This window comes from Heptranchias perlo, chromosome 3, assembly GCF_035084215.1.
Source record: "Heptranchias perlo isolate sHepPer1 chromosome 3, sHepPer1.hap1, whole genome shotgun sequence".
Taxonomy (NCBI): Eukaryota; Metazoa; Chordata; class Chondrichthyes; order Hexanchiformes; family Hexanchidae; genus Heptranchias; species Heptranchias perlo.
The window spans coordinates 77542364-77566664 of NC_090327.1; the positions used below are offsets into that span (position 1 = coordinate 77542364).

At 44.9% G+C, this 24301-nt stretch overlaps 1 long non-coding RNA gene across 1 annotated transcript in view; it reads right to left on the reverse strand.

Moving 5' to 3' along the window:
- Nucleotides 1-18125: 18125 nt before the first annotated feature.
- Nucleotides 18126-24301, reverse strand: part of LOC137306632 (uncharacterized) — a 72189-nt gene continuing 66013 nt past the window's right edge. Inside the window, exon 3 of the long non-coding RNA XR_010958917.1 lies at nt 18126-20765. This is a non-coding gene — a long non-coding RNA (uncharacterized lncRNA). The remainder of the gene's footprint in view (nt 20766-24301) is intronic.

The window sequence follows — 24301 nt, forward strand, 5'->3', positions numbered from 1 at the left end:
AAGCCTTCCAGGCAACAACTCCATTGCCAGTGAGAAAAGATGCTGAGATCAATATCAAGAGCTTAGCTCCAAGGACATAGCTGCAATGCTGAAAGAAGTTCAATGATCTCACCAGAGTTGTCAATGTAACAACACTGCTTTTTTACTCTCTGCTCACAACTCTACCACTTCCAACCTCAGTACACACAATACTCCCCTCCCCATGTCCCTTCACTCTCCTACAATCACTGCACCACACTTCACTAGACCTCCTTCTCCTCAGACTCACACACTCACGTAATTGTAACCCACACTTCCCCACTTCTCACATCTTGCACACTGCATACCGGCTATTCAATCATGATAGGCACATTCTCTATACACCTCACAAGACTGTCACTAACTCACTCCATTCTTTATTGCAGGAGAAAGTCACCCACAACTTGAGACAGGAAGCTGCCACTACAGGAGCATGAGGCCCGCCTGCACACCCTTCCCCCTCGAAATAAACATGCTGGCCATCACGGGCGGGGGGAGAGTCACGGCCGTGGCGACTGGAAACACTGGGGGAGATGTTGTGAAGGGTTTCATCACATCCTTATCCTCTTCTTCCCTTATCTCACCGTACACACTCTGCATGACAAGCGGCAGATGCTCTCACCAGCCACTTAGCTCTCTCTGCTCTCCGTTCAGGCTAAAAGCTAACCTTTGTTGTTCTCTTTCATTTCAGTTGCTGAAAATGAGGGTGCCCCTCTGCCAATGAAGGAAGAGGAGCCCAGCCTTCCTGAAGGTGTAGCATCAACTTAACCTTACCCTCGCAAGCACCAGGTCAGATACTGGCACCATGTGTACTTTAGAGTCAGGCTAGAGGAGGGGTCGTCAAGCGGTGAATCGCCGGCCACATATGCAGGACCTAGAGTGTGAGGTTGATGCCACTTGCATTAACTAGGTGCCAGCTTGCCGGAGGGTGAGTTTGCATTTCTAGCTGTGCTGCAGAGAACTCAGATGTTGACTTCAAAGGCCCAGCCTTCCAAAGAAGGCTGCTGGGCATATATCAGGAAATGCTAGGTGCACTGGGCAGCCTGCCAGCAAGCTTGCACACAATGTCATGGAGCATGGAGGAGTCCAGCTCCAACTTGTGTCAAGGCTTCGTGCAGAGCACGGAGACCATTCTTTCCAACATAGACTGAGTTCCATCAACGTGAAAATGGCACCCACTGTAATGAAGCCTCTCCTAACAGCTCACACAGCTGCCATGGTAATTCAGATGGCTGCCATCTTGGTTTTGGGGGCCACTGTTGACAGGGGCCTCCAGAGCATCCTGTCATGCCTGGACCCTGTTCTTGCACAGAGTTGTGTTGGCCAGGGGACGCAGAAACTACTGAGTTTATTCCAAACTGCTGACACACAGGCAAAAGCAACTTTTGAACTGAAGTAACCTGAGTTCAGTCGCTGGCCTGAGCTGGCTGGAACCGGTTTGAATTAGCTAAGTTTCGTGAAAGACAACGGAGATGTGATAAGACACAAGTCCTTATTTAGAAAAGGAGTAATGAGGTAATGCTACCTAAGTCCTTGGGACAGAGCCAATGAGGAGAAGACACGGACTAGGCGAGCACGCCTAAACCAACGGGAGAGAGACAGCACAGCTTGAAGAGATAAGATTCGGAATAAGAATGAAGAATCTCGGGCGTGGAGCCAGCGAAGAGTCCGAAGACCAACCATCGCAGAAGTGGAAGAACCTACGTCAGGGACGTAGAGACAACGTCAAAAGAGAGAGAGAGAACAGAACGCCTGGCCAGCGTCAGCTCTCCTTTTTGGGTATTAGCCTTTATATTCTGTGACCACTCAGGGAGTGTCAGAGAAACCTACTGGGTGCGCGTTTAGATCCTAGTTTGGGTATAAAACTGTATAACCTGGTGCAAACTGCATGTCTATATCTAACCAGACGTATAAGCTATATGTATATGATCTAACGACGTGAATAAAGTGAATTGAGAGCTAAGAGAGAATTGACTCTTCTCCTCTTTGTACTAAGCCAATAACCGTAACCGGTGACCTCCGGTCAACAGTTGCAAGAGTGCTGAGGCGCTGTCCCAGGAGAGTAGCTTTGACTCCATAGGAGAGACACCTGCTGTCCGGTCTCGGGATGACAGCGTGCCTGGTCCTCCACCACCCACTCTGCCAGTGCCCTTGTTAGTGCCAAACAGCCAGCTGGGCCAGACTGTTCAGTTATACACCAAGATGCTGTAGTCTGCAGCCGAGCCCTCTAGGCCTAAAGTTGCTTGAGTTCACTCACCACAGCCATCTGAAGTGTCCTCAATGGAAACACAGCAGCCTTCTTCCTTCCAGGCTGTAGCAATTGGGGAAACACTTCGTAGGAGCACTAAGATAGGAAAATGAGCACACAAGGCAGGCACTAAGGGCTTGCACAAGGGTGATTCATAATTATTTCTGTTAACTGTTAGATAGAGATGGAATTGAGTTGATTGATAAATTTGTTTTTTGGTCTGGATTCAGTGTTGGTGTTTATCTTTGTAGTGAAGTGAGGGCAAGACCCATCAGCTTGGACTGAAGGAAGGCAATTGGATTGTGGTAGTAAGGACAATGGTAAGGATTGCAGGACTGTTGGTGTATTGGGGTGGGAGGAATGGTTTAGGTAAGCGCTCTTCAATGAACTGCTCTGAGGCCCAGCAGCTAGAGGCACTGGTGGGTGAGGCCTCACTTCAACTGCCAGTGCTCTTCATCTTCTTTAGGCTCCTCCCCCTCCGTTCCTGCTTGTTGCCCAGGAGGTGGTAACTGCTCGTCCTTTATGATGGCAATGTTATGGAACATTCAGCAGATGACCACAAATCTGGATACCCGCTCAGGGGTGTACTGCAAAGCGCCTCCAGTATGGTACAGGCAGCAGAAGTGTTGCTTGAGAAAACCGATTGCTTGATCGTTTCTTGAGGCGGAATGGCTCTTATTGTTGGCCAGCTCTGCAGCTGTGCCCGGGTTCCTGACAGGAGTCATGAGCCCTGTCCGGAGGGTATCTCTCTTTTCACCAAGTAGCCAGCCTGCAACTTGACAGCTTGGTTGGAATAAAGGCGGCACAAAGGACTGGTACAGGATAAATGAATCATGACTGCTGCCAGGATCCCAGGCACAGACCTGCATGATATGCTGCCTGTGGTTGCAAACTAGCTGTATGTTGAGGGAGTGGAATCCCTTCCAACTGATGAAGACTGATAAAGATGCCAGTTTGGTGATGGGGACCACGTAAGTGCAGTCAATTGGCATTTTTACCCAGGGGAAGCCTGCCATTCAGGAGAAACCTAGTACTCTCTCATCCTGCTTTGCTCTGTCCATGAGGAATGAGATGTGGGTGGTGCTCCTGTTATAGAGAGCCTCAGTGACTTCTCTGATACAGCGGTGGACTGCTGTGATATGTCGCTGATGTCACCTGCTGCAGCCTGGAAGGAGCCCGTGGCATAAAAGTTAAGGGCCTCGGTGATTTTGACAGCCACGGGCGGTGCTGTGCATACCTTGATGCAAGGCTCGAGCTGTGGCTAAAGCAGGGGACAGCCTCCTTAGTGAAGCAACGGTGTCTCATACATTGCTCCTCAGTGAAGTTGAGGTATGAGAAGTGCCTCCTGAATACACGCAGTGGATATGGCCTCCTTCACTGTACTCTCCTCCTCCTCCTCCCTCTTGTGGCAGCTGCTCCTGCTCTTTGCTGTCTTCCTTGCTGCTTCCCTTTGTCCTCTAGCTCTGAAGGCAGTTCTACCAGACCACCCATGACTGCAGTCAAACTATCTATGAGACAGCCGACAACAGTGCAACACCAGCAAAATTTTCTTCTCCACAATCAAATTGAACTTTCCAGAGTTACGGATTACACAAAAAAATACCCAGAAGTTAACCAGGGGCCTGAAATGACAAAACAGCAACCAGTAAGTACTGCATGATCCCTTTAAATAGCATTGGTGAGGGGTCTTTCCTACTGGTTAGTGCCACACATTGCTGTGTGAGTTTAGCACCTGATGAGTCAGGCGCTGAGGTATACCAAAATCAAAAGAAGGTCCTCCAAGAAGCACAGGACCCTAATTGGAATACATTACTCCTAACTTTAAATACTTCAGATATGCGTTCCTGATGCCAACGGAGAAGCCCAATCCAGTATGGTGGGCAACGCACCACCATCTGGATATGAGCGTGCATTCCTGCCCACCATATTGAGACCTATGTGCCCGTTTAGCGTCCAAAAAATAGGCACAGCGCTATCAAATGTCTAGGCCCTTGTGTTTATCTGGGAAACTTTGAAACTCCAATTTGTGATGAAGAAAGACTATTGGCTCTGAAGATTTTTGGCTCTGAACTTTCCCTTCCCCACTTGTTCCAGCGTATGTTGAAAAAGGTACTTGACTTGACCTCAGCCGAGGTTGGCCCTTTAAGTTCACTTCATCTTAAAGACCGGTTGCTGTGTAAATTCCTGGAAGTTTCTTGGCCCACTGGCTGCTGGATGATCTCCACCCTCTTAGCAAATCCATGATGCACTGAAGAATCAAACAAATTGACTTACCTGAGATAAGTCAATTATCTCATCTACATGCTTCCTCTTGGTGACATTATCCGAAAACACGTTAGGTTCCACATGTACACTGACAACACCCAGCTCTAACTCACCAGCACCTCCCTCGACCCCTCCACTGTCTCTTATTTGTCACATTGCTTGTCTGACATGTGCAAAAATTTCCTCCAAATAAATATTGGGAAGATCAAAGCCATTGTCTTCGGTCCCCGCCACAAACTATGTTCCCTAGCCACTGACTCCATCCCTCTCCCTGACCACTGTTTAAGGCTGAACCAGACCTTTCACAACTTTGTCATCCTATTTGACCCTGAGATGAGCTTCTGACCACATATCCACTTCATCATGAAGACCGCTTACTTCCACCTTCGTAACATCGCCCATCTCCGACCTTGCCTCAGCTCATCTACTGCTGAAACTCTCATCCATGCCTTTGTTACCTCTAGACTTGACTATTCCAATGCTCTCCTGGCTGGCCTCCCATCTTACACCCTCCATAAACTTGACCTCATCCAAAACTCTGCTGCCTGTATACTAACTCATACCAAGTCCCGTTCACCCATCACCCCTGTGCTCGCTGACCTACATTGGCTCCCCATCCGGAAACACCTTGATTTTAAAATTCTCATCCTTGTTTACAAATCCCTCCATGGCCTTGCCCCTCCCTATCTCTGTAACCTCCTCCAGCTCTACAACCCACCAAGATCTTTGCACTCCCCCAATTCTTGAGCATCCCCGATTTTAATCGCTCCTTCATTGGCGGCCATGCCTTCAGCTGCCTAGGCCCTAAGCTCTGGAATTCCCTCCCTAAACCTCTCCACTTCTCTACTTCTCTCTTCGCCTTTAAGACCGTCCGTATAACCTACCTCTTTGACCAAGCCTTTGGTCACTTGTCCTAATATCTCCTTATGTGGCTCGTTGACAAATGTTGTTTGGCAACGCTCCTGTGAAACGCCTTGGGACATTTTACTATGTTTAGGTGCTGTATAAATGCAAGTTGTTATTGTTGCTTTAAGTAGAAGTTGTTTGCTGCTCCTTTACAGATCTGCTAATCATCCAATTTGCCCTAATGCCCAATTCTTTTTGGCAGTTTTCAGAGCAAGTGTCCACCTAGTCAAATCTGTGGACAATGATGTGAACTTATTTTAATATCATTCCTATGATTTACAAGTCATGTAAGTAGTCTCAACTGTTTCACATGGGAACTTCCTTCTCACACTGGGGATGCCCCAGGAAACATGTATCATGGATCACTGCCCACTTTTCCTCTACCTAATGCACCATAAGTAGTGCACACAGAACACTAGACAAAGGACAATTGGCCCCATTATTTCTGTCTCCTCCTCTGTCTCTCCCACCCTGAATGGATAGCTATCCTTAACTATTTCTCTCTAAGCTAAATTTCATAGTTGATAGCATGAAATTTTACCTGAAAAATGTCATTCTGCAACTTGTTTTCAAATTTTGGGAAAAACACAGAAAGAAACTTAAAAATCCATTTACACGATAAAGAGATACACCCTTCGAGTGATGGAATAGCCTGCCACTTGCACTGATAGAATCCTACTGTTGTATGATGGGAAATTCTACACATGCTTAGACTTTCACCTTCCTGAAGCTAATAGGCTCATAGCCCTTAGTGCAAATACCTACTTCAAGCCCAGGCTTTCGAAAAAGGCTTGAGTCTTTACATAAAAATATTAATGAAGTTACACAAAGACAAATTTAAAAGTAAGTATAATCATATTATTGTGAAATATTTAATTTTTAAATGATGTTAGAAACCTTATTTAAAGCCCATACTCACTAGGCTGAGGACCAAAAAAAGGCAGGCAATTTTTTTTTCAAAAGATGTTTTGAGCAATTTGGTTAGTTCAGTTTATCTTCTCCTTCATTCATAGGTTCTCCTAAATGGCCAATTAGAACGGATTGTTTTATAAGTCCTTCCAGTTTCCTATTGGCACTTTTCCAGCCACTTTCCTTGCAGGTGATTTGTGTCTTCCCTATCTCCTCATTTCTGATTTTTCATTGGAAGTCCAGCCTGGACCCAGCCTGGACCCCCTGATGTAGGGAATCTCTGCTCCTATACCCAATTCCCTCCTACATCGATGGCTTATCTGGTCTCAGCCTAATTTGTGGCCTTTTCAGCAGACTGCCACCAAAGGTCCAATATGAGTGCCTTGGAAGGGCCTCGGATATTAGCCTCAGTGTGTAAAGATAAAGGAAAAAGGGTTGATGTTATATATATGGACTTTCAGAAGATATTTGATAAGGTACCAACTGAGATACTTTTTACGAAAATCAAGGCTCATGGTACTACAAATAATGTAGCCATTTAGATAGAGAGATGGCTAGGGGATGCAAAGCAAATAGGCGTAAATGGATGATTTGTAAATTGATAGGATATGGGCAGTCACTTGCATCAGAGATCTGTGGTGGTACTTTTTTTTACTGCGGAGTATTATGTACAGTTTTGGGCAACACAAAAGATATTAGAGCCAATGGAAAGGATACAGTGAAGATTCACTAGAATGATACCGGGAGTCAAAGGTTATAGTTATAAAGAAAGATTCAAAAAATTTGGGCTTTTTCACCGGAACAGAGAAGGTTAAAGAGGGTTCTAATAGTGGTTATCAAAATTATGAACGGTTTGGAAAGGGTAAATAGCGAGAGATTTCTAATGAATTGGTAACAAGAGGTCTTAAGACTCCAAATTATCCATAGAACAGGGAGGGGGAAGGAAGTTCAAAATGTTTTAACACAGAATATAATGGAATATTTTACCTGAAGTGGTTATCACATCAGTAACTATAACATTATTTAAATAAAATTGGATAAGTATTTGAAAAAAGAATATAAAAGAATACTATTTGGTACAGGTGCAATGGGCCCAATGGCCTCTTTCCATGCTGTACTTTCTATGATTTTAAGAATTTAAGCAAATTGTTTGGGGAGAACTGGTTAATAACACTTCCATTCAGGGCTAATGGGATAACTTTAGAGGCATATTGTTGAGCATATAGGATACATACATACATAGGATTAGCAAGTGCAGATTAAACAAGCATGACCCTGAAAGCAACTACAAAACAACCTGAGATGAAATACATAAGAAAAACAAACTCTCAAAGGCCTACAAAGAGAAACGTTAGGTGGGCCAGTGGGATGAACACAAGTACATTCAAAAGTACATTAAAAGGGTAATAGGGAAAAGAGGCATCTGGAAATTAATTTAGCTGCAAGGCTTATAAATAACAGCAAGAAATTCTTCCAGCACTATAACAGTAAGAGGGCTGTCAAGAGAAGATGTGAGAACCCTAACAAATGCAATGGGGTTAAAACTAAGGATAAATATAAAATAGTAATTATAATCAATAATTACTTCCTCCTACCACTCAGTAGGAAAGGAAATAGTAACATGTTCTCCATAGAAATACATAAAAGTTACAAATTGGCATTGGGCAATTTGGCCCCACCAGTCCATGTCAGCGTTTACTCTCCACGCAAGCAAATTGTCCTAATCACCTCTACCCACCCTAATCCTATATCCCTTTATCTCCTTTTCCTTCATCCTCCTAATTTAATCTTGAATGTTGACATCATTTCTGCCTCTAACTCTGGAAAAGAATTCCACAACCTCAAATTCTGTGTAAAGAAGTTTCTATTGTTCTCTGTTCTAAATCTCTTCCATTTAATTTTGTGTCTATGGCCCCTCATTCTAGACCCCTCAACTACTGGAAACAGTCTGCTTCTATCCCTGTGTTTATTTGACCTCACTGGTTTTAGTTATGTGTCTACATTTGATCTTCCTTGTCTTTGGAAGGTGGCAGAATAACTCTGCACTAGGTTGTAACTGCCAATCAAATTTATTAAATGGTAAAAGAACAAGTGATAATAGCAATGACGCAACAATCATTAAATTGAGTTATGTTCTCTAGTAAATAGAAAATAACAAATAGTTCATGACTACTGCGGTAAACTATGCGGGGGTAAATTTCCTTACCATTTTTTGGCACATTTCTGGTGGGACAAGTAACTTTTTGTGGCAGAAAAATCATTCAATAGCTGTTTTCATTGGTTTTCCACCATAAAATTGCTCCCTCTCACATTTTTTGACTCTTCCAATGAACTACCTGCTGAATCCCGAGTACTCTCATTTAAATGTGATGAAGGGCCGTGGCGCTGCAGCTCTGAGTTTTCTGTTTCTACATTCGCAATGCACTCAGGGTAACTTAGACTGAGAATTGTAACACAGCTGTTGCCAGCATCAGTTGAGACAGATGGACGTGAGGAGTTTCTAAGCCTGAAGAGTCTGGAGTATTTTATTAACAATTTCTTTTTTTATTTTGCTATTCTTCTTATACACAACTGGACTTGTTTCTCACTGGTTCTGACAGGGTCAGACCATTGGCAAGTTTTCACCCTCGCCACCTCCTACCCACAGTAAGGCTCCTCAGAAGCATGTAAGGCATTCTCTATGGGCATACTCTTGTATGCCATTAGCATAGACGAAGAAGAGGCGCAACACAGGATGGAGCAAAGGAGAGGCAGGCAGCATTTAAGGAGGATGCAGCTGGCCAGATATTACCCCCCGCCCCCACAAAATATACTGGCAGTACAAGTCATATGAGGGCCTTACTGAGGAAATGTGTAAGAAGTATGTGCTTCACCCAAGAGGCAATAGGATGGCTCTGTCACCTACTGCATGAGGACCTTTAGCCATGTTCATTTGCCCACACTGCACTTTCTGTAGCTATGAAGTTGGCCAATACATTCAACTTTTATGGCACAGGCTTATTTCAAGCAGCCATGGACAATCTCTCTATTATCAGCTAGGTTGCAGTACAAGGATGCATTTATCAGATGACTGATGCACTTTAAGGGGGGGGGGGGCGTTGGGACATTTTCCACCTTTAGCATCACAGCAAGGCAGCAGTGAGATAGGGTCATTTAGTTCTATGGGGTTGCTGGTTTTCCCTGACCTCTTCAGGGAAGGAAATCATGTCAACAGATGACTTCTGCGTGATAAAACCTACCCCCTGCTTCTTTGGATGACAACCGCACTAAGAGTGGCATGAACAGCAGCAGAGGAGTGCTACAATGAGACACATGCCTCTACAAGATTGGCCATCCCTCTTCATCATCCTTCTCTTCTTCCTCACCATCACATAGCTCACAAGGAGGCAGTTTGATCTCTGTTGTTCTTCCTCATCTTTGTAATTTTCCTTCTGCGTTCCCTGTACTTTGGTGAATCTGCTGGAAAGGAGAGTAGAAACTGATAATGGGTGAGAATACCTCTTTGAGATAAAGGGGAGGAGCTAAATACGATTAAAATCACTCAAGAGATGGTACTCAGTAAAATAATGGGACTCAAGGCGGATAAATCCCCTGGACCTGATGGCTTCCATCCTAGGGTCTTGAGGGAAGTGGCAGTAGGGATTGTGGATGCTTTGGTGATAGTTTTCCAAAATTCCCTGGACTCAGGAGAGGTCCCGGCAGATTGGAAAACTGCTAATGTAACACCGTTATTTAAAAAGGGTAGTAGGCAGAAGGCTGGAAATTATAGGCCAGTTAGCTTAACATCTGTGGTGGGTAAAATTTTGGAGTCTATTATTAAGGAGACAGTAACGGAACATTTAGATAAGCATAATTTAATAGGACAAAGTCAGCATGGCTTTATGAAGGGGAAGTCATGTCTGACAAATTTGCTTGAGTTCTTCGAGGATATAACGTATAGGGTGGATAAAGGGGAACCAGTGGACGTAGTGTATTTAGACTTCCAGAAGGCATTCGACAAGGTGCCACATAAAAGATTATTACTTAAGATAAAAAATCACGGGATTGGGGGTAATATTCTGGCATGGGTGGAGGATTGGTTATCGAACAGGAAGCAGAGAGTTGGGATAAATGGTTCATTTTCGGACTGGCAACCAGTAACCAGTGGTGTTCCACAGGGGTCGGTGCTGGGTCCCCAACTCTTTACAATCTATATTAACGATTTGGAGGAGGGGACCGAGTGCAACATATCAAAATTTGCAGATGATACAAAGATGGGAGGGAAAGTAGAGAGTGAGGAGGACATAAAAAACCTACAAGGGGATATAGACAGGCTGGGTGAGTGGGCGGAGATTTGGCAGATGCAATATAATATTGGAAAATGTGAGGTTATGCACTTTGGCAGGAAAAATCAGAGAGCAAGTTATTTTCTTAATGGCGAGAGACTGGAAAGTACTGCAGTGCAAAGGGATCTGGGGGTCCTAGTGCAAGAAAATCAAAAAGTTGGTATGCAGGTGCAGCAGGTGATCAAGAAAGCCAACGGAATGTTGGCTTTTATTGCTAGGGGGATAGAATATAAAAACAAGGAGGTATTGCTGCAGTTATATAAGGTATTGGTGAGACCGCACCTGGAATACTGCATACAGTTTTGGTCTCCATACTTAAGAAAAGACATACTTGCTCTCGAGGCAGTACAAAGAAGGTTCACTCGGTTAATCCCGGGGATGAGGGGGCGGACATATGAGGAGAGGTTGAGTAGATTGGGACTCTACTCATTGGAGTTCAGAAGAATGAGAGGCGATCTTATTGAAACATATAAGATTGTGAAGGGTCTTGATCGGGTGGATGCAGTAAGGATGTTCCCAAAGATGGGTGAAACTAGAACTAGGGGGCATAATCTTAGAATAAGGGGCTGCTCTTTCAAAACTGAGATGAGGAGAAACTTCTTCACTCAGAGGGTGGTAGGTCTGTGGAATTTGCTGCCCCAGGAAGCTGTGGAAGCTACATCATTAGATAAATTTAAAACAGAAATAGACAGTTTCCTAGAAGTAAAGGGAATTAGGGGTTATGGGGAGCGGGCAGGAAATTGGACATGAAGCTGAGTTCGGATCGGTCAATGCCCTGTGGGTGGCGGAGAGGGCCCAGGGGCTATGTGGCCGGGTCCTGCTCCGAATTCTTGTGTTCTTTAGATTTGTGGTTGGGATCAGATCAGCCATGATCTTATTGAATGGCGGAGCAGGCTCGAGGGGCCGATTGGCCTACTCCTGCTCCAATTTCTTATGTTCTTATGTTCTAATGGGATGGAAGCTTATGAATGTGTAGTGCTTCACAGGGATGGCAGGGTGACAGTGTAGCTGTTCAGTCACTAATGGTACTGGCAATATGCCTCCAATCTCACCATCTCCCACGGCAAGAGGAAAGCGTCTCTCCATGAACTTCATGGCCATCTCCTCATAGGATGTTTATTGTTTAAGGCTAGGATGCCCCTTCCAGTGACCTGCCTCTCGTGGGCATTGTGTGTCAGTTTCTCCTGCACAAGTTGAGGGAAGTGTGCAGTGGAGTCCCCCACGGGTTGGTGTTGGGACTACTTCTCTTTTTGATATATATTAATGATCTGGGCTTGGGTATACAGGGCATAATTTTAAAGTTTGCAGATGATATGAAACTCGAAAATGTAGTAAACAGTGAGGAGGATAACAGACTTTAGGAGGACATAGACAGAGTTGTGAAATAGGCAGACACATGGCGGATGACATTTAACACAGAGAAGTGTGAAGTGATACATTTTGGTAGGAAGAATGAGGAGAGGCAATATAAACGAAATGGTACAATTTTAAAGGGGGCGCAGGAACAGAGAGACCTGGGGGTGTATGTATACAAATATTTGAAGGTGGCAGGACAAGTTGAGAAGGCAGTTAAATAGGCAATCGCTAAACCTTTACAAAACACTGGTTAGGCCTCAGCTGCGGTATTGTGTTCAATTCTGGGCACCACACTTTAGGCAGGATGTCAAGGTCTTAGAGAGAGTGCAGAAGAGATTTACTAGAATGGTACCAGGGATGAGGGACTTCAGTTATGTGGAGAAACTGGAGAAGCTGGGATTGTTCTCCTTAGAGCAAAGAAGGTTAAGAGGAGATTTGTTACAGGTGTTCAAAATCATGAACGGTTTTGACAGAATAAATGAGGAGAAAATGTTTCCAGTGGCAGAAGGGTCGGTAACCAGAGGACTCAGATTTAAGGTAAGTAGCAAAAGAACCAGAGGCGACATGAGGAAAAAAAAATAATGCAATGAGTTGTTATGAACTGGAATGCGCTACCTGAAAGGGTGATGGAAGCAAATTCAATAATAACTTTCAAAGGGGAATTGGATAAATATTTGAAGTGGAAAAATTTGCAGGGCTACGGGGAAAGAGCAGGGGAGTAGGACTAATTGGATAGCTCTTTCAAAGAGCTGGCACAGGCATAATGGACTGAATGGCCTCCTTCTGTGCTGTATCATGCTATGATTCTATGATAAGATTGAGTAAATCAGTTAAGCAGTGTATGCCAAATGCATGGGAGAGATGTGGGGCTGGCAATAGGAATATTAGGAACAGAAATAGGCCATTCAGCCCCTCGAGCTTGCTCTGCCATTCAGTGAGATAATGGCTGATCTGCACCTCAAGTCCATTTACCCTCCTTTGCTCTGTATCTCTTGATACCCTTACCTAACACAAAGCAATCTATCTCAGTCTTGAAAGCTCCAGCTGTCCCAGAATCCACAGCCTTTTGGGGGGGAGAGTTACAGACTTCTATTACCCTTTGTGCTTCCTGATTTTGCTCCTGAATAACCTAGCTCTAATTTTATGTACCCTTGTTCTTGATTCCCCTAACAGAGGCAATAGTTTCTATTCTAATATGCAACTATTTCAATATTTTAAAATTGTACTTCTTAAAATGAAGAACACCAATTCAGAGAACCAATTCGTATCTACCTTATCAAATCCTTTTAAACACCTCAATTAGATCACTCATCAATTTTCTATGTTCAAGGGAATTCAAGCTAAATTTATCTAACCGGTCCTCATAATTTAACCCTCTAAGTCCTGGTATAATTCTGGTGAATCTGCGCTGCACTGCCTCCAAGGCCAATACATCTATCCTGAGGTGTAGTGCCTAAAACTGAATGCAGCACTCCAGATGGGGTCTGACCAAGGCTCTATACAGCTGAAGCATAACTTCCTCTCATTTGTATTCCAGTCCCCTTAAGATAAAGGCCAATATCACATTAGCCCTTTTGATTGCTTTTTGTATCTGTCTACTATCTTTTAATGATTTGTGTACTTGGAATCCCAAATCTCTTTGCTCCACTCCAGTTCCAAATTTCTTACCATTTAGAAAATATTCCAATTTATCTTTCCTGGATGCAAAGTGGATGACCTCACACTTGCACACATTGATCTCCACTTGCTATAGTTTTGCTCACTCACTTAATCAGCCTATGTCCCTTTGCAACTTTCTGCTCCCATCTGCACTACTTACTGTCTCTCCTAACTTAGTGGCATCTGCAAACTTGGATATACAACTCTCCATTCCTTCATCCAAGTCATTAATAAATATGGTGAAAAGGTCAGGCCCCAGAATATATTCCTGGTGAACATCACTTGTTACGTCCCGCCAATCAGAGTATCTACTCTTTATCCCCACTCTGTCTCCTACCTCCCTACCAATTTCCAACCCGTCAAAAGGCTACCAATTCCATGTGCTCTCATTTTTGCTAATAATCTCTTGGAACCTTATCGAATGCTTTCTGGAAGTCCATATAGATAATACCTGCAGTTTACTTCCATCTCCAGGTTACCCCAGCATCCCATAGACCTTCTGGTCTGTACAGTCCAGTGCTAGGCGTAATGGCTGATTTCTTTAGGTGCTTCTCCAATTAGGTCAGGCCAACATGAAAAAAGTGAGGTGCGAGGCACAGCTCCATTCCCCCTGGGAAGACCCATAAATCCTGGACAATGTAAAGGGGGTCACGATTTAGTATAATAGGTTGCCACCTGTATTCCTGATCTTTGTACCTGGGATATGAATGTTCCCCAGTGGCAAAGATCTGGAAAATTGGCCCTATATAGTCAGTCAGAATGCTGTTTGGTGATCAGCTGGCAAAATCAGGAGCTTACTGTACTAATCCATATTATTCCTCATTGGAAAAAGGGTTCATTGTTCATCCTGAGAGTGTGGAATCACAGAATCATCCCTTAGATTTTTTTCTAGATATGTGAACTCCAATGAGTTGAATAACCTTCCTCCACCATATCTACCTTGTTATCTTGTGAAGCACAAAGCAGTGTGCCAACAGGACAACAAGAACATTCAGAGATGAAACAATTGAACACAAACATTTTGAAATGTAACACAGTTACTATCAGTAGGCCATTTATTTGAAAGATGAATTTGAAACCAATTTCTCTACCTAAACAATGGGCATTGGTGAAGATAGGAACATAGGAACAGTAGGCCATTAAGCCCCTCAAGCCTGTTCCATCATTCAGTTAGATCATGGCTAATCTATATCTTAATTCCATCGACCTGCCTTGGTTCTGTAACCCTTAATACTCTTGCGTAACAAAAATTTATCAATCTCAGTTTTGAAATTTTCAATTGACCTAGCCAGAACAGCTTTGTGGCGGAAGTGAGTTCCAGATTTCCACTACCCTGATATCAGATGTACTGATATGTTTAAGAGCAGCTACATAGAAAATCCTTAAATCCATCTAACAACAGATCCCAATAAAGAAAAGTCCTGTGAAGAGAATGCAGAATTTAGAATAATGTACAGATATATAATTTTGTATTTGTCCTTGGAGTAGTTTGTTCTGAAACAGGCTGGAACATTTAAATGTAAATGATACGGAAGTGGCATCAGAATGCCTCCCACATCACTTTCCTGGATCTATGCCTGGCGAAGGTGCAAATGATAATAGGCCCAGTGAAAGTGGGCCTTACAAGTTGTGCCCAGGGCCCGCAAATTGAATGATTTGATAAGGAAATGCCAGCAACCTCCTCTCAACTCTAGAACTCTTTGTTCACTTGAGCAACGGGTTGTCGTAGCATCTTTATCTCAATAAAGGTTTCGGGCAAATAATAGAAAGTTCCTGCATAATGCCCTCCTCCTTCTCACATCACTGTACAAGACAAGAATGGAGCAAGCAATAAGTACATAATGTTACAATATCTTAAATCATTTTGTTCTCATTTTTTATTTAGTTCATATAGAATTGTAACCTATGTTAAAAAACAAACATGAAACTTTAAAAACATGCTTAAAAGAAAAAAAATGGATCAAATAAAATTATAATTATCTTCTCACTTAAGCAGTTTTATTCACATAAAGATTACTGATGACTCAAGTATATTCATAGTTTAGGAGCCACATAAAGAGCCAATAGTTCTAGATATAATGATTTTAATCTATGGCCAATTAAGCTTCGATAGGAAACTGTTTAAAGTCTTTGCACTGTCGCTGAACCTGGTCTCTTCAGGTGGTTTTAATTTCATTTTCTTCTAGCTGAACTCCGAGTGAGTGTTCTACAAATGTCCTACATTCAATTAACCTGCCTATGAGACTTATTGAGCTCGATATTAGGAGGGCTGCGGGTTCGTGGCGGGGGGGGCGATTGGGCACGTGGGTAACGCGCCCGGTGAAATCAGTCTGCCCTGCGCGCGATCGCAGCCTAATTGGATCCACTTACCTGGTCTTCCGGGTTCCCTGCTGCTGAGCTGTGCGTCGGGCGGACTGCGCATGCGCAGCAAGGGTCTGTCAGCTGGAGGAGCTCTATTTAAAGGGGCAGTCCTCCACTGACAGATGCTGCAACAAATAGGAAAAATTACAGCATGGAGCAGCCCAGGGGGAAGGCTGCTCCCAGGTTAATGATGCCTCACTCCAGGTATCAATACACGGGGTGAGGAGGAGGAGGAGGACAGTGATCTTCCCCCCGGCGGGCGGGAGGAAGCGGCCTGCCTCTGCCACCAAGAAGGCCTGGCTCGAGGTGGCAGAGGAGGTCACCTGCACCACCAACATATCACCCACCTGCATACAGTGCAGGAGGCACTGCAATGACCTAAGTAGGTCAGCCAAAGTGAGTACACTTACTCATTCCCCTACACTCCGTCTGCCACATCACCGCCCCCGCCCCACATCCCCTTCTGCACTGTCAACACTACTCTGTCACGTGACTCCTCACACCCACTCAAAGCTCATCCTCATCTTACCTGCACTTACTCACCTCGCCAGTACTCATCCCGCCACTACCACTCAACCCAATCCTCATACAATCTCATGGCTCTATCTCATACTCACCCTCTCATGCATCTCTTTCACGGTCAGCCTCACTCAACCTGCCACTCCTCTGCTGCAACCACAGGGCATGCATCACATATGTGCAGTAGGCAGCGTAAGGCAAACGTGTTGTGAGCATGAAGGGGCTGCACAAGGGTGTTTGAGTGTTTGTCATGGTTTTTACTTATATTTGATTTCTGACCAACTCACATCACATGTTATATTGGCACCACTACTGTCACGTCTTTGCAAATCTTGTCTGGTTTGTGCAATAATGCCCTTTCCTGAGGATCACAATGAAGATCCACACCTGATGCCACCCATTGTGTCACTGCAGAGTGGGTGTAGGTGTATTTGCAGGGCTCTTTTGTGCAGACGACTGAGAGACATCGGTGATGTCCCCAGTGGCACCCTGGAAGGATGCGGAGGAGAAGTTGTTGAGGGCAGTGGTGACTTTGACAGCGACAGGTAAGAAGATGGTGCTCGGGCCAGCCGGGAGCAGCTCGGCATGAAGGAGGCTGCAGATGTCCACGACTACATGTCGAGTGACTCTGAGCCTCCGTGTGCACTGCTGCTCAGAGAGGTCCAGGAAGCTGAGCCTCGGTCTGTCGACCCTGTGGCGAGGGTAGTGCCCTCTGCGAAGCATCTCTCTCTGCGGTTGCCCTCCCTCCTGCTGTGCAGGTGGATGTGTCACAGCACTGTGTTGTGGAGCTCCACGTGTCAGAGGTGGACGGCGTGGCCGGCGAGGCTGGTGATGCTGTTCGCCCTCCGAGGAGGTCATGACTGCAGCTACGGCAGCCCCCATCCGGAAGAAGTACATCTGAGGGGGTCCGCAAGGTAGGTACATGTGTCTGGACCCCGGGGTAAGTGTGCAAGTTTGTGAATTTTATTGTTAGGAGGAGGGTGGTGGAGGCCAAACTTTGTCCAAAGTGACAGAGTGGCCTCCTGCAATGAGTGAGGGTCTCCCCCCCCCCCACCTGTCAAATGGACCTTTGCAGCTGCCACAGGCTGATAGCTGCAACTCGTCCATTTCAACTGGGAGTGTTTCCCCCAGTACGGGAAACAGTCCCATGTGTTTCTAAAATCCCACCCCTCCTGAAATACTCCCTTAATCAGGTCTGTTAATGACCTGAAATACCTGAATAAATACTGTCAAGCAGCACCCCGCCGGCTTTAATTGCCTGCGGGAGTCCCACATGCGGGGGCTGCGCGCGCACGTCGGCGCGTCTGTGGGGAACCTGGAAGTGGGCGGGTTGGAGCCCGGCCCCCGACCCGCTCCGGGATTCCCCGATTTTCGGAGCCCCCCCCGCCAGGAATGCACCCGATAGCGGGTGCTAATATCGGGCCCATTAGTTCTCTCTTTTGTTGGAGTAATAGTATTACTAAATTTACATCCAGATTACTACATTTCCAGACATTCCAAATACAAAACCAATCATTCTGGAGTTTCAAAAACGAAAAGAAAAAGCATTTATTTGCCATTGGATCCTTTCAAGCTGCTACAGGGGACACCTCCCGCATATCACAGTTTGCAGCACACAGCTGCATTAAGCTTAGGAACATAGTAACAGGAGTAGGCCATTCAGCCTCTCGAGTCCCTTCTGCCATTCACTTAGATCATGGCTGATCTGTACCTCAACTCCATTTACCTGGCTTTGATCCATATATCTTGGTACCCTCACCTAATAATAATCTGTTGTTCTCAGGCTTGAAAATTTCAATTGACCCAGCATCCATAGCCTTCTGGGAGAGAGATTTCCACTACCATTTGTATGAAAAAGTACTTTCTGATTTCACTCCTGAACGGGGGGGCTTAGCTCTAATTTTAAGATTGGACAGGTCACCGATACTTTCTTTGCCAGGTAGAGCAGTACATGGCCTTCCTCACCGACCTCAGCAGTCAACAGGACAGAGTTCAGGGCTTTGGAGCAGTGGCTGGATTTCCTAGAGTGCAGGGCATCATTGACTGCATACATATTGCCATCAGGGCACCAGAACACGAGCCAGCAACATTCATCAATAGAAAAGATATCACTGTATCAATGTCCAGTTAATGACCGATCACAGGAACAGCATTATGCAGGTTTAAGAAAAATATCTCGGGAGCTGCCACAATGCTTTTATCCTTAGACAGTCTACTGCCCACCCCCACTATTCAACCCTGTGAGGAACACAACAGGATGGCTGCTGGGGCACAAGGGATATACCCTGCAGACCTGGCTGATGACACCTCTATGGATTCTCACTACACCAGATCAGCAGATACAACTGAAGCCAGGGCACAACCAGGATCATTAGACAACACACCATAGGAATGCTCAAGCAAATGTTCAGATGTCCTGACTGCTCAGGGGTCTCCTGTAATATGTCCCAGATAGAGTCTTGTGCAGCATTGTGCTTTGCTGCATATTGCACAACAATGTATTACAGAGAGACCTGCATTTTTAGGAGGTGCAACAATAGTGGTCATCAGATGAGGAAGACCAGAGGGAAGGAGAGGAAGCTGCAGAGAAAGGAGGGTGATCTCAACACCTTGTAGACAGAGATGTCAAGGATCAACTCACAGCTCATCATTGCCCCGAAAACTTAGACAGAGCCCCTTTGCATAACAGTTCTTGTTACATCCTTCACCACTCCTGGACTGAAAAATATTGAAACCATTCAGATAACTTCTATATCAATCACATAATCGACAATGCAGACTCAGAAGGTGCTATTAAACTACACTGCAGGCCAAAGTGCCAAATGTAATAAAGGTGAATAATTTATTGCCAAACATAATAAATGCCTTCCCTTCATTTTGCATCCAAGTGATCAACCCACTGTGCTTTTCTTTAAAGCTGGTTTACTAACTCTACTACTTCTACGAACTTCTCCCCTAGTGGCTTCAGAAGAGCTGGTGGAAGGATACTGGTCTTCAAGTGGGGACCCTTGAGATGCACGTTGCCAGTGATTTCTGGGTGCTCAAGCCTATGAGGGCATGGCGGCAGACTACTGCAACTCGGCCTCTGCTGGGGCAGTCTGGCCCTGCTGACTTCCTGGTATCATGGCTGGTATTGGTTGGGGGGGGGGCAAAGGAGCAGACACGCTGACCTCCTGACAGAGGGCAACACATGCCACTCCCATCGCTCCAGCGCCACTCCCATGGGGCTGGTCCTCAGAACTTTCACTGATCTATGGGACAGCAGAGACTGCAATAGATGTCTGACCTCTTCAAAACTCCTATCAATTGGATCCACCAATCTCTCCATTGTGAGCCCAGAGTCTGCATGGCAGCCATTTGAGCTTCCAACAAAGCTGAAAAATGGCGAACACCAATCCCGTTGTGAGGGACCAGCTGCAGCGTCCCTGGAGGTAACCACACTCTCCAGGACAGACTGCAGAGTGGTGATGCCATGCAAGATGACACCACACAAGTTGGATGTGGGCTCTTCCACACTTTCAGTCATGGTGCTGAAACTCCTTGCCACACCTTCCAATATCTCATACAACTGTTCGTGCGAGTCCAGCAGTTTTCTTCTCGTGACTGGGCCCATGAAATCCTCACCTTCGTCGTCCTCAGCTGAGCTGGGAGAGGGCTGTGCCATCCAGCAAGCTCTTTCCTGGGCTATCCCTGCCACCAGTAGTTGCTGCCCTCTGGTGCTGGGTGTTTCACCATGTGCAGACTCCATTAACTCACTATCTACCACATGTGGACTGGCAGTGTCTAAGCTGGTGCCTGGGAAGGATAGAACGCTTGACGCTGTATCCTCAGGAGGATTGTCCTCCTCCGAGATGTCTTCTTCTGCAGGACCCTCTGGCTGTTGAGAAGGACCTATAAGAAAGAGAAAAGGGACACCAGTAGGTTGGGAGATAGAAGCTGGACATTAGCAGGTGACAGTTTTGAGAATGCAATTTGTAGTTGCTAAGCTTATTGCATATTTGTTGAGTTGAATGAAGGGATACAAGTAATATGCAGACATCCTGCTTAGGTACGCCGCCAAGCTCTCCTTTGCTGACACTCATGGCTCTGCCTTAGGCCAGTGATGTCCAGGGCTTCTTGCTCTGCCTGTGCGAGGGCTATAATTAGGGGACTCCTCCACCCGGTTTGGTCCTCTCCCTGGTATTGTTTACAGTCTTCTCCTGCAGAAATATAGGATGGGTGTTAGTAAGTGGCAGTTGAGAAGGTACGTGGAGATGTGTAGATTATGTGCATATGGTGGATGTGGTGAGGGATGAATAGGCAAGATGGAATGAGGATGAGGAGGTGATGAATATAAAAGGAAATGTGTGAAATGTGTACGGAGGAAGGAGTGATGGAAGTACTTGGTGCTTGTGCAAGTGGTAGCATGTGAGAAGAAAATAGTATTCGTGTGTTGTGTGAAGAGAAGTAAAAAAGAGGTTGACTGTTTGGAATGAGAAAGAGAGCAGTATTAGAGTGGCTTGTGTTAGCTGCCGTACACCATGCAAATTTAGAACTCAGAACTCTATCCTAGCGAGTAGACCGCCTCCTCTTACATAACCTCTTTCCTAACTTTTTAGTGACAGTTTTAAACTGATAGCTCCTCGTCACTGATTCTCCAACCACAGGAAATAGATTTTCTTTATTTGCCCTATCAAAATCCTCCTTAATTTTATAAAACCTCTATTAAAACTCCTCTTACTCTTCTTCTCTGCTCCAGTGGCAATAGTCCTAGTATCTGAAATCTCTCCTCATAATTGTAGTTTCCCATCCCTGGCATCAATCTGGTGAATCTACACTGTGTGCTCTTTATGACTTTAATTTCCAAAACTACACGCTGTATGTTAACTGTGATCTAACAAATGTTTTGTGCAAATTTATCTTTACCTCTTTCTACCCCAATTCTGGGCGCAGGGCTCTGCCAAGGGGCATGCCTGCACCTGGGGAACATTGGGCCTTTAGTAAAGACCTGAACATAGATTTGTGTCATGTCAGGCAGAGCACACCTGAAATCGCTATGCCTTGACTTGGGCCCAGGAGAAAGGAGTAGAAAAAGAAAACCCTTCCTATGTAGTTTCAGAGGGACGTTCTGTTTTGAAGTGGATAGTTTCTCCGCAATGTCATGAGTTACGCTCTACTCCTGATAATCCAAAGCTATTTTTTTACCTAAAAATGTTGAATTAACTAATAATTCAAATTAAATAGGGTAAATAACATAGCAAAGTAAGAATTTATCTCTCAAAAAATGTAAATTATCAGATATTTGAATTAAACAACTTTGAATTAAGAAGAGTAGACTACCCACCTCAAAAATTATTTGTATTTTACACTTTAATATATCATTATTTGGTAGATTTTCAATTTGCCACCCAGGTATAAAACTGGTATTGTGGATCAGCCGCCCGTTATGAGGAAGTAAAAAATTGGATGATTTCTATAATGGGCAACGCCAGTTTGCAACACCAATTTTATGCCTAGGTGGAAAGTTGAAAATCTACCCCTATATATTTACAAAGTTTAATGTTGCACTGATTTATAGTATTTTAGCATTTGCCTCATGCAGTGATTTACTGTTGATATTTTGAATTTTGAGGTTAAAAGCTATGTAGTGAATATAACTTCATTTAACATTGTCAATTTACGCAGGTTTCTTAATAATTTACTAACCATAAATGTTTTCTGTTCATCGTTTCATTGTGCCATACTTTTCTATATTTCACCATGACAATATTTCTTTCACATTTCATACAAAATGAAAGACCTGCATGAACCTTTTCTTGTGGTTGCACAAGAGCTGAACAATGATGGAATGAAATCCCTTGCGGTTGATGAATGTTCCTGGTTGATCTGGTGGTGCTCGGATTGCCACATGTGTGCAATCGATGGCACTCTGCACTTCTGGGAAACCAGCCAGAGCCACAAATTCGAGTGCCTGCTCATTCTGGCTATTGTCATCACAGGGGAAGTTTACATACCTCCCAGCCCTGGTAAACAATCCATCAGTCACCTGCCTTATGCATTTACGTGCTGCCGACTGCGAGACGCTCGATATGTCTCTGGTAGTGCCCTAGAAGGAACCAGTCGCAAATAAATTGAGTAAATGTAAGGAGTTGTACAACACTAGGTTATAGTCCAACAGATTTATTTGAAATCACAAGCTTTCGGAGCTTTCCACCTGACGAAGGAGGAAAGCTCCGAAAGCTTGTGATTTCAAATAAAGCTGTTGGACTATAACCTGGTGTTGTACGACTCCTTACATTTGTCCACTCCAGTCCATCACCGGCATCTCCACATCAAAAAAATTGAGGACGGTGGTGACTTTCACAGCCACTGGTAATGCGTGGCCACGAGATCCAGCAGGTAGCAGGTCTTCATCTAGGAGACTGCAGATGTCTGCGACCACCTGGCATGACGATCTTAGTCTTCGGAAGCACTGCTCTTCCAACAGGTCACGGAAGCTGAGCCTCTGTCTGTAGACCCTGTTAGGTGGGTAGTGCCTCCTCCGAACTCGACCCCTCTGTTGCTCCCCTCTCTGTTTGCAGCTCCCTCCATAGCACGCCTTTGCTGCTGTGGATGCTGATTGTTTTTCTCATCTAAAGTCCAATCAAAAGCAGTCATGACACCACCCATCCTGATGTTTTCTGTATGAACACCTCCAAACTGTACAAATAAGTCTCTCACAACAAGTACTCCCATCAATCCTTTTACCAGAGGGAACTGAGAAAGCAGCTGTGAGCACTGAGCCTTTATTCATACTGGGACTCCTGACCTTTAACCTCCACATGAAATGCCATTAAGTCTCGTCTCCGTTTCACTGACGAGTTTCCTGACCCCCGGAAACCAATGTAAGAGGTGTTAATTTCAAATCACAGCCAAAATCCCAAGGAAGGAGCCTCATTTAAATATTATAATTATGGACCCATCCCTCCGGAGCGGGTTACCGGGTATGGTAGCATAGTGGCTATGTTACTGAACTAGTAATCCAGAGGCCGGGACCAAAGACATCAGTTCAAATCCCACCATAGCAGCTGGGGAATCTAAATTCAGTTAATTAAATAAAAATCTGGAATTAAAAAAAAAGCTAGTATCAGTAATGGTGACCATGAAACTACCGGATTGTCGTGAAAACCCATCTGGTTCACGAATGTCCTTTAGGGAAGGAAACCTGCTGTCCTTACTTGGTCTGGCCTACATGTGACTCCAGACCCACAGCAATGTGATTGATTCTTAACTGCCCTCTGAAATGGCCTAGCAAACCATTCAGTTGTCAAGAAGGCAGCTCACCACCACCTTCTCAAGGACAATTAGGGATGTGCAATAAATGCTGGCCTTACCACTGATGCCCACATCCCATGAATTAATTTAAAAAAAGATTACTCGGATGCCCTGATATCTGCTGCGGTTAAAATGGAAATAGATGCGGTTGGGGTTGGGTTTTGCGAATTTGATGATTTAACCGCCCCCCCACCCCCCCACGACCCTCTTCCGTCCATTGTGGTGGGGGGGGGGGGGGGTTAAAATTCCCCCTATAGGAGGGATCTTCTGCTCTGGCTATAAATCTGGTAGAAATGTGATTAAGCAAAACTCAGGCTGCCTGACAAAGTCGGTGCTGCCTCCGACACATTTTCTGAGGTCAAGTAGTTCAAATATTATGGGGTGAGGTCCAAGTGGGAGAACCGCCACAAACTGGTGGCAACATCTGAGGCTGTGGAAAATG